General features: G+C 38.1%; 1 protein-coding gene across 1 annotated transcript in view; it reads left to right on the forward strand.

The window, feature by feature from the left end:
* The first annotated feature begins 690 nt into the window (after positions 1-690).
* LOC110440245 overlaps positions 691-9,362 on the forward strand; it is a 20,949-nt gene continuing 12,277 nt past the window's right edge. The window contains exons 1-2 of the mRNA XM_021483192.1: positions 691-806; positions 6,503-6,655. The gene's annotated coding sequence lies outside the window, so the exon portion shown is untranslated. The remainder of the gene's footprint in view (positions 807-6,502; positions 6,656-9,362) is intronic.

The raw sequence follows: 9,362 nt of genomic DNA on the forward strand, positions 1-9,362 counted from the left end.
ATATATCATATTTTATTGTGAAGATCAATAGACTATAAATAGTCATATATTATTGCACAGAAACTGTATTAGATACTATTATTATAGACGGTACATCATAAAATTTGTCAACTATTTGTTTGAAATCAGCACATTCAATCATAAAGTGTTTGACTGTAAATGGTTGATCGCATGCATGACAATAAGGCTGGTCTTCCTTTCGCAAAATGTAGCCATGTGTGTGTTAGGTATGGCCTACTCGCAGTCGCGAAAGGACAATTTTTTATAGTTGTTGCACATGTACCAAAATTAGTTTGAATTGCAAATAACATGCTGTTTAATTCTCCAGATCATTTATTTTGCCAATTCGTTAAAATACAATTTGCCGATTGGCCGTTAAACAATACAAACACAAAAACAAACAATCATGATACCAAGTCCACGTCATGTCATTTCTGTGAAATATCACTTTAAATTGGCCCCTTTATCCGCGAACACCGCCTTTATAATACCGAGTAAAAATACCTATTTTGAGCACATATTAAACCGAAATCAAACATACCAAATCATTCCCTGACTTAAACGGTATAGATGCAACATGGTCTTCCCGACTTTGACACAGGTTACATGTCAACCGTTTCTATATTTTAGAGTTGGCAGTGTGTTCAGACTACCTTGTTTCGGGTCTTGACGGTGTCCAGTTAACAGCAATCAGTGCCTCCAACTCCTTTGCTTCGTCGCACGATACCAAATATGCCAGGTTGTACACAGCGGCTTTCTCCCAGGGCTGGGTTAGCAACATCATTGATACTAACCAGTATATTCAGGTAAAATACAAAAGCATGTAATATGTTTATTTCGAACTTTTTTTGTCCGGCCGTCATTAAACGATACTTCTATACGTTGTATGAAAATAATTACAAAAACAATCTACCCCAAATTACAAAGAAAGGTTCTCCTCGTCTACAGTTGTGCACTGATCGGATAAAAAGCTAAGTTGACTAATAGGCAACCATATCTGAGTGTTCAGGTTGCAGAGTACAGTAGAAATGGCCTGATCCTAAAAATAAAGGGCATGTCTCAAATAAACATAAAAAGTGGATTCAACCTGCACTGCACACCTACATATATATATATATATTTATAAACTACATTTTGAATAAATTTTGTTTAGAAGACTGAATCTTTTTTCAAAAACTGTTTTCCCTAGATTCGGGACTTGTGAAAACCATGGTTACCACATCAAAATATGCTAAATAACATGATTTTTAATCCAAAATTTGACCCCCGCAAGTAGTAACTTTTTTTCTGAAAATCTGTCTGAAATTAAATATCACCTACTCGGTAACAGAAATACTCACGTTTTAGCAAAGGTCATTCCGGTGGATTTTTCACAATACTTACACATGTGCTGGGTACAAAAATAGACTACATGAAAAGCTAGCTTTTTTGTGTATACGCATATTTGTACATGCCTATAACTGTAGTCTCAAACCAAATTCGATTTTTTTTTAGATTATGAAGCCCGCATAGTCCACTTCATCATGTAAATGCCAATTTTAGTGCGATTTAAAAAATAATATGTATACATGTAATATTGCAGGGGTTATTCATTGTATAAAAATATCAACATGGCCACCCTACGCTACTGTACACTGCTACCTCAAGAGTTTTATTTGACACTGTTTTTTCTCATATTCATAAGTAGGTTTCCATGGACAGTACTGATGTATGTTTCATTTCGAGACTGATCGAAAAAAAGCTATTGCGTGGAATTCGTTTCCTCCGCATAAAGGACATCTTTAAGATGGAACGTTATTGTTGAGAATTACTTGAAACAGGATATGCTAGCATGGAGAATTAAGAGCAGACAAAACAGAAAACGTTTCTTAGAAATAGGTCTTCAGACTGTTTCAATATGGTTGGCGGGTGAGGATTAGCTATGGTATAAAATATAACAGCCTATAATAGTTCTCAGCGGTGTATATGTCGGCCAAATTTCTTTGGTCACACATGCCACTATGGAAACTTTTCACTAGAGATTTCTAGCATACAACGATTTCATTGGATACCATATATAGATTTGCCTTAGTTATTTGTCCTCATCTATTTGATATATAGAGGAGAAGTTAAGGGTATCTGAAAACATTTTTTTCCATATGAAATGGATATGTTACAAGAGTGTTCCCCCTTAGATCATAAGAAGGGAAATTTATATTCCGTATAGGGATTGCTTCCCTTGCCAATATTCCTTATCGTTTTTAAAATTCATACCTTCAGCAAGACTTAAAATGTTGGACACCTTAAAAATGAGATGTATTACAACATTACGCAGGTACATGTACCACTTACAAGAAGAGGTTTCCGTTAATTGTTAGGGTTTTGAATACCTTTACTTATAATTGATTAACTAATTAATGATTTGTTATTAATTATACATAAATGTCCACAGATCACATTGACGGACGAATGGAGCCTGCAGCATGTTTATATGCATGTGCACATTAAAATTTGGTGTAATAGAACCATCATTTAGCATAGTTATTGCACAGAAACCAATTACTCACTTGCACGGATCATATTGACGAGCAAAGTTAGTCTTAAACATGTTTTTATGTATCTGCACACCGAATTTTGTTGAAATCAGACCATCATAAGCAAATTTAATTCACGGACACACATAAGCCAAGCAGAATGTTTAAGTGTAATTAAATATGCTTAAGTATTTACAGATAACATTGACGAGCGAACTTAGTCTTTTATATTTCAATATGTATGTGCATACCAAAGTTTGTTTAACCAGACCATTTATAGCGTATTTATTGCACGGAAACTGAAACGTGACAGACGGGCCAAAATAAATATCCCTCATGGACCGAAATTAATATCCCCCTGATTTTCTTCGAAAAACGGTGAATAAAAACGACAGCCATACAAAATTGATTACATATTTTTGTATGAATCGATTGATTTGGTTTGGTTTGATTTAATATTGTTTAACGTCCTATCAACATCTATGGAGTTTAAGGACGGCCTCCCCTGTGTACAAGATGCATGCGTGTAGTGTATGCGTGTGTGTTTTGGTAGGCTGCGATATGTTCGTGTAAGTCTCCTTCTTTTAGCGCGGAACTGATGCCGACTGTATAGTGCTACCTCACTGAAACATACTGCCGAAGACACCCAGCAGGACAGCCAACCGACAGATCCAAAAGGCCAACTAAAGGCCAAAAGACTTTTAATTTCGGTGTCAGTCCCAGATTTTGAGATTGTTCGTTTGTTTGCTTCTGTCGGAATATACCACGCGCTAATTACAAGCTCTTGGATAGCTCAAATACCGATTTCCTTTAAAAAGGAATAACATACAACCTAAAGCCGTTCCAAATTTCAAAAAAGAATTACATATACCCTAAAGATGTTCCGAATATGAATCAGGCACCTTTGAGGCTCACGAAGGAGTTGACTGTTATATTAAATACTGCAAATGATTGATTTAGATATTTTATGTCTGACCAACGACTGTATTGGTAATTTTTCTTTTTAAACCAATAAAAATGTTATAATAAATTGTTTAGGTAGAAAAGCTCAATAATGTCTCTTTTTCTTTATCATTTCAAGCCAAGGCTCATGCTTGCGGTCGCCACTGGCTCCAATGGTGAAAGTAAAACATGATTGGCGATTTGAAACTACTCTTGGCTAAAATGTCGATGAGGGGCTTTTATTTAAGTTACTGTCGATAATAGATGAAACTTTGGCGATAACTGTTTCTAGAGCAATTGTTACAGGTAAATTTAGCCCCACGACATCACTGTTTACTATGATGTCTGTCTCTGCAGATAGGGCGTAAAAATTGTACCTGCTGCCCTAATTGCATGATCGTAAGAGACGACTTAATTTGTGATTTTATCTTTTCTCTTCTTTTTAAACAATTTTCTTCTTCCTAATGTCTCCCTTGACAATGCCTCACTTCTGGCCTTTAGTTGAGCGTTCGCCCCTGTGCGGGAGGCTTTGGCTTCTATCCCCTTACCGAGAAATACCAGAGCCTGCTTAACGCTCAGCAAATCAGGAGTGGGACGACTGGTTCGGCGGTTGTCAGTAAACTGTGACCGGGTGGGGCGTCCTGCTGGGCGTCTTCGGCAGTATGTTTCAATGAGGTAGCACTAGAAGTCGGCATCAGTTCCGCGCTATCACAAGGAGACAAACACGAGCATATGGCAGCCTCCCAAAATACACACGCATACACTTAACGGGGGCGTCTTTAAATGACATTAGCTGTTAATAGGACGTTAAATAGCATGCCAGGGATATAATTTTCTTCACTAAATTCCATTAAGTCATAAACTAATCATGTGTTTTCCCCAAATGTAACGCCCCGCGAGAAACTCTGTCTGATCCTTATCTATAATGTTGTCCAAGATTATTTTTTATTCTATGTGTAATTGTTCAAGAAGCTATTTTATATATAACAGTAAGTAGTGTAATTGGTCTCCAGTTTTTAGCTCACCTGCCCGAAGGGAAAATGAGCTTAAGCCATGGCGCGGCGTCCGTCGTCCGTCCGTCAACTTTTCCTAAAAATCACTACTAGTCATAAACAACTAAGCAGATTTTGACCAAATTTGGTCAGAAGCGTCCTTATGGGAAGGGTTTATTTTGTGTATAGATGGTGGGTCTGGCCGGCCCCCTTTGCGGTTGAGGGGCTGGGCCCAATAGGGAAAATATAGCAAATTCTTTAAAATCCTTTTTCTTCTGTATGAATGGAAGGATTTGTTCCATATTTGGTCCGAAGCATCCTTGGTTAAAGGGGAACCAATTTGTATAAACCGTAGGTCTTGCCCCCGAGTGGCCGGAGGGACGGAGCCCTATAGGGGAAACATAGCAAATTCTTCAAAATCCCTGTAGGAATGAAAGGATTTCTTCCATATTTGGTCTGAAGCATCCTTCGGGTGAAAGAAAACCAAATTTGTACAAACCGTGGGTCTGGCCCCCCTGGGGCCTGAAGGGCGGGCCGAATAGTGGAAACATAGCAAATTCTTCTTCTGTAGGAAAGAAAGAATTTGATCCATATTGGTCTGAAGCATCCTTAGGTGAAGGGGAACCAATTTAGTATAAGCCGTGGGTCTGGCCCCTAGGGGCCTAAGGGGCGGGGCCAAAAGTAGGCAATTGTGCTATATTGATTTAAGCGACTTCTTCTCTGGAACTTAGAGATGGATATCAACCACATTTGACTAGAGTCATGGCATTAGAATAGATCCTAGGGTCTGACAGAACCCCTAGGGACCTAGTTTCTTAGTCACAGCCTGGAAACAGTTGAGATCACAACCCTATAACCATGCATATAATACAATTGCTGAGTATAAAGAAATGAATGCACATATGCTTCCAGGATGGCCTTGGAGTCTGCCCCACCCTTGGAGACTAGACCCCTGTGTCATAACTTCGAAATGGTTGAGATACCCACCCCAAAACTATATATTCAATTGTTGGGCATAAAGAGACGTTGCAGTCATGATATTACTGCTTTACTGCAACCTCATGTTATAGTTATGAATAAATTATCATCTATAGAAAACAGTACTTCCTCGTCAGGGTCGAACGTTAATCCCCAAACTAACAAATCATGGCCGAAGGTAAATGAAATTCACGATGTCGCTCAATCAGCTTTGTATCTTTCTATCAGTGAAGACTTAAAAATGGCTTGTATGTATTAATAATGAAGTTTTGCCTTCAGGACCCAAATGCAACGGTTTTGCAATCGGATGTGAAATAAATGTCGGTACAGTACACTTTGTCAAGAACGATTGAAATCGCCATTGTTTACGCTAATGACAATAAAGTATGTACAAAACGATAAATGCAATGTTTTATAATCTTAACTGACGTCTTAAGGATGTTCTCTTTTGAGGTTTCAATCACGTTTAAGTCTCGTTTTGTTCTGGTGTAATGGTATATGTAATATTTAGCAAATTATGATCAAGTTTATTGGCAAACACGCATCTGAAAAATATGTCAAAAAACTAGATGTCTGTTGTTTGTAGAACTTGTTTTACAAGAATTTAAAAATATTACCAATTCGGCCTCCATTTTGAAAATGTGTATTATGTGCTTTTCTTGCGCTTCAAAAAAGTAAAAAAAAACATCACTTTTTTTGACACTAGATTGATCACTTAAATTGTCATTGTGTCGCCATTTTTTATTGTAGCAGGTTCAATTTTGCTGTACAACTTTATAATGTTTATTATGATAAAAATATTATGCAACAGACTCCTTTTTCCAAAAATCCATATAAGAAAAAAAAGTTTAATACAGGAACTTTTTGACTTCTCTCAGAGGTGTACATCCTTAAATCCTGTAACTCATACAAAATTGCTTAGATTACCGATGAAAAGAATATAGGTATTGGATCATTTGATACATATAATATGTACCTGAAATGCAGCTTCTTGTCATGTCTTGAAACACACATTGTCCGTAACGTCTCGTTGTGTGCCAACGGTATCGCATAAATGCTTTATATTATATCTTACAGGTACAACTACCTAAAAAGGCAGCAGTGTACGCCATTATACTACAAGGCCGAGGGGTGACGTCAGTTTCACAATGGGTAAAGACCTATTTTGTATCATACAGCAATGACGGTGTCACTTGGTCTAATGTGACATCACCAAATGGATTTTCCCAGGTGAGTTTTGTTGCAAAGTATTCAGTTACTAGTATTTAAATTGAAATGCAAATAAAGGATGAAAAATAATATGTAATAATTCAGCGTCCGTCCGTCCTGAACGGTTAAGTGGAATTTACTCGTAAGGAAAATAGAGGTGAAACCTTTTTAATCCTTCTTCTACTATAGGGATTAAGGGATTTTATCCTTGTTTAGTCTGGTGCATCTTTGGTTCAAGGGAACTCAATTTTGTATAACGGTAGGTGTGGCCCCACTTGGGGCAGAGAGATGGGTCCGGATAGGGGATATATAGGTTAACCTTTTAAGTTCTTTTTCTTTAATAGAGACTAAGAGATTTCATCCCAATTTGGTCTGGAACATCCTTAGGCAAAGGTCACTCAATTTTGTATAAACGGTGGATGTGGCCCCCTTAGGGCAGAAGAGCGGTGCCCGATAGGGGAAATAGAGGTCAAACCTTCAAAATCCGTCTCCTACCATAGGGATGAAGGGATTGTATCCTGATGTAGTCTGGGGCATCCTTAGTCCAAGTTGACTCAATTTTGAATAAACGGTGGGTATGCCCGAGGGAATAAGAAATTCCATCTTCATTCGGTCAGGGTTATCGTTAGGCCAGAAAGGGGAAATAGAGGTAAACCTTTAAAATATTTCTTCTACCATAGGGATTAAGGGATTTCATTCCAATTTGGTCTGGAGCATCCTTAGGCCAAGGGGATTCAATTTTGTATAAATTGTGGGTGTAACCTGAAGGCGCAGATGAAAGTGGCCCAATAGGGGAAATACAGGTAAAACTTTTAAAACCTTCTTCTACTGTTTGGAGAAAGGAATGTTATCCTAATTTAGTCTGAAGAAACCATGGACCAAGGGAGCTCAATTTCGTATAATCGGTGGGGGTGGCCACTCAGAGGACAAAGGGGGTGGGGTGGGGTCCAATGGAGATAAAACCTTTGAAATCCTTCTTCTACCAGAGGGTTTACGGGATTTTATCGCAATTTTGTCTCCATCAAGTTGTCTAGCAGTGCTGTTACTATTATGGTGTATTCATTAAAGCAGGATGGCCGCAATCTTGGATTTTGACATTCGCTATATCTACAGAAATACTGAATCGGTGTTTCTGAAATTTCCTATATACATACAGTACCTACCATGGAGTGCTTTATGTTTACCTCTTATCCAGTACTTAAAACATATCCAGGTGAGCAATACAGGTCATCTGGGCCTTTTGTTAGCTCACCTGCCCGAAGGGCAATGTCATGGAACGGCATCCGTCGTCGTCCGTCAACTTCTCCTTTTGAGAATTAAGATGACCCTGACCTACTTTCCAAGTCACAGTGGTAAAATGTGTCAAAAGTTTCAAAGGACTTCTCCTGAAGATCTGAAAGGTAAATAATCTTCATATTTGGCTAATAGCGTCTGTTGGTGGAGCCAGACAAAGTTTGAAAACGAAAATGGGTTCGACCTACTTTCAAGGTCACAGGGTTTACAAACAGCAATTCAAAAAACTTCTTCTGAATAATAAACAGGCCTAGAGTCATGATTGTTGGCTGAAAGCTTCATTCATAAGAGCCTGACAAAGTTCGAGAACATAAATGGCTTTTACCTTCTTTCAATGTCACAGGAGTTATGAATGTCAAACGCTTCAAACGACTTCTACTGAAGAAATGAAAGGTATAGCATTTTAATATTTGGCTGGTATCTTCTTTGGATTGAGGTCGACGAAGTTTGCGAAAAAAATGACCGTGACCTACTTTCAAGGTCACGGGGGTCAAATATATCAAGAACATCAAATGACTTCTGAAGAAACGAAAGGCATGAATCATAATATTTGACTGGTGGCTTCTTGGGATAGAGCTCACCAAAGTAAGCGAATGAAAAGGACCTCAACCTACTTTAAATGTCATAGAGGTCAACACTACTTCAAACGACTTGTTCTGAAGAACTAAAACGCATGGATTCGTAAGATTTGGCTGTTAGCTGTTTGGGATAGAGTCAACAAAATTTGAAAAAGGAAAATGACCTTGAGCTACTTGCAAGGTAACATGGACATATATGTCAGACACTTCAAACATCCTCTTCTGAAGAACAAAAACGCATAAAATCATATACTAATATATATGGCTGGTTTCTTCAACGAATTGAGCCGATTTGGTTTTGTTTTGTTAAGTATTGTTTAACGTCCTATCAACAGCTATGGTCATTTAAGGACGGTCTCCCCTGTGTGCAAGATGTATGCGTGTTTTGGGAGGCTGCGATATGTTTGTGTTTGTCGACTTGTGATAGCGCGGAACTGATGCCGACTTTATACAGGGGTGTCAGCGTTTCAGTTGACAAACGGAATGGAATGAAAACGCAACGAGAACGAAATGAAAACGGAATGAAACAAGGCCTAAACGGAACGGAACGAAAATAATTTCACTGTTTGGAACGAAACGCGAATAGAACGGAACGAAACGTGTTTTGCTCACAGGAACGGAATGGATTGAAAGTAGGTGGAACGAAACGCGAGGAATGATTGAAAACGAAATGGAATAAAACGATCTGAGAAGATAACTATTTTAATCGAGATTTCCTATCTATAGTGGCTAGTTACGATAAATTAGCAGTAGATAATAATGTTTAGTAAATAATTACAAATTTTCATATTCGTTTATCGACTGTAGTATACGTATTTATTCCATATCTTAGGTTTCTAGACGATATCAGAGACACA

The sequence above is a fragment of the Mizuhopecten yessoensis genome, unplaced genomic scaffold, assembly GCF_002113885.1.
Source record: "Mizuhopecten yessoensis strain PY_sf001 unplaced genomic scaffold, ASM211388v2 scaffold11175, whole genome shotgun sequence".
In the NCBI taxonomy this organism is placed as follows: Eukaryota; Metazoa; Mollusca; class Bivalvia; order Pectinida; family Pectinidae; genus Mizuhopecten; species Mizuhopecten yessoensis.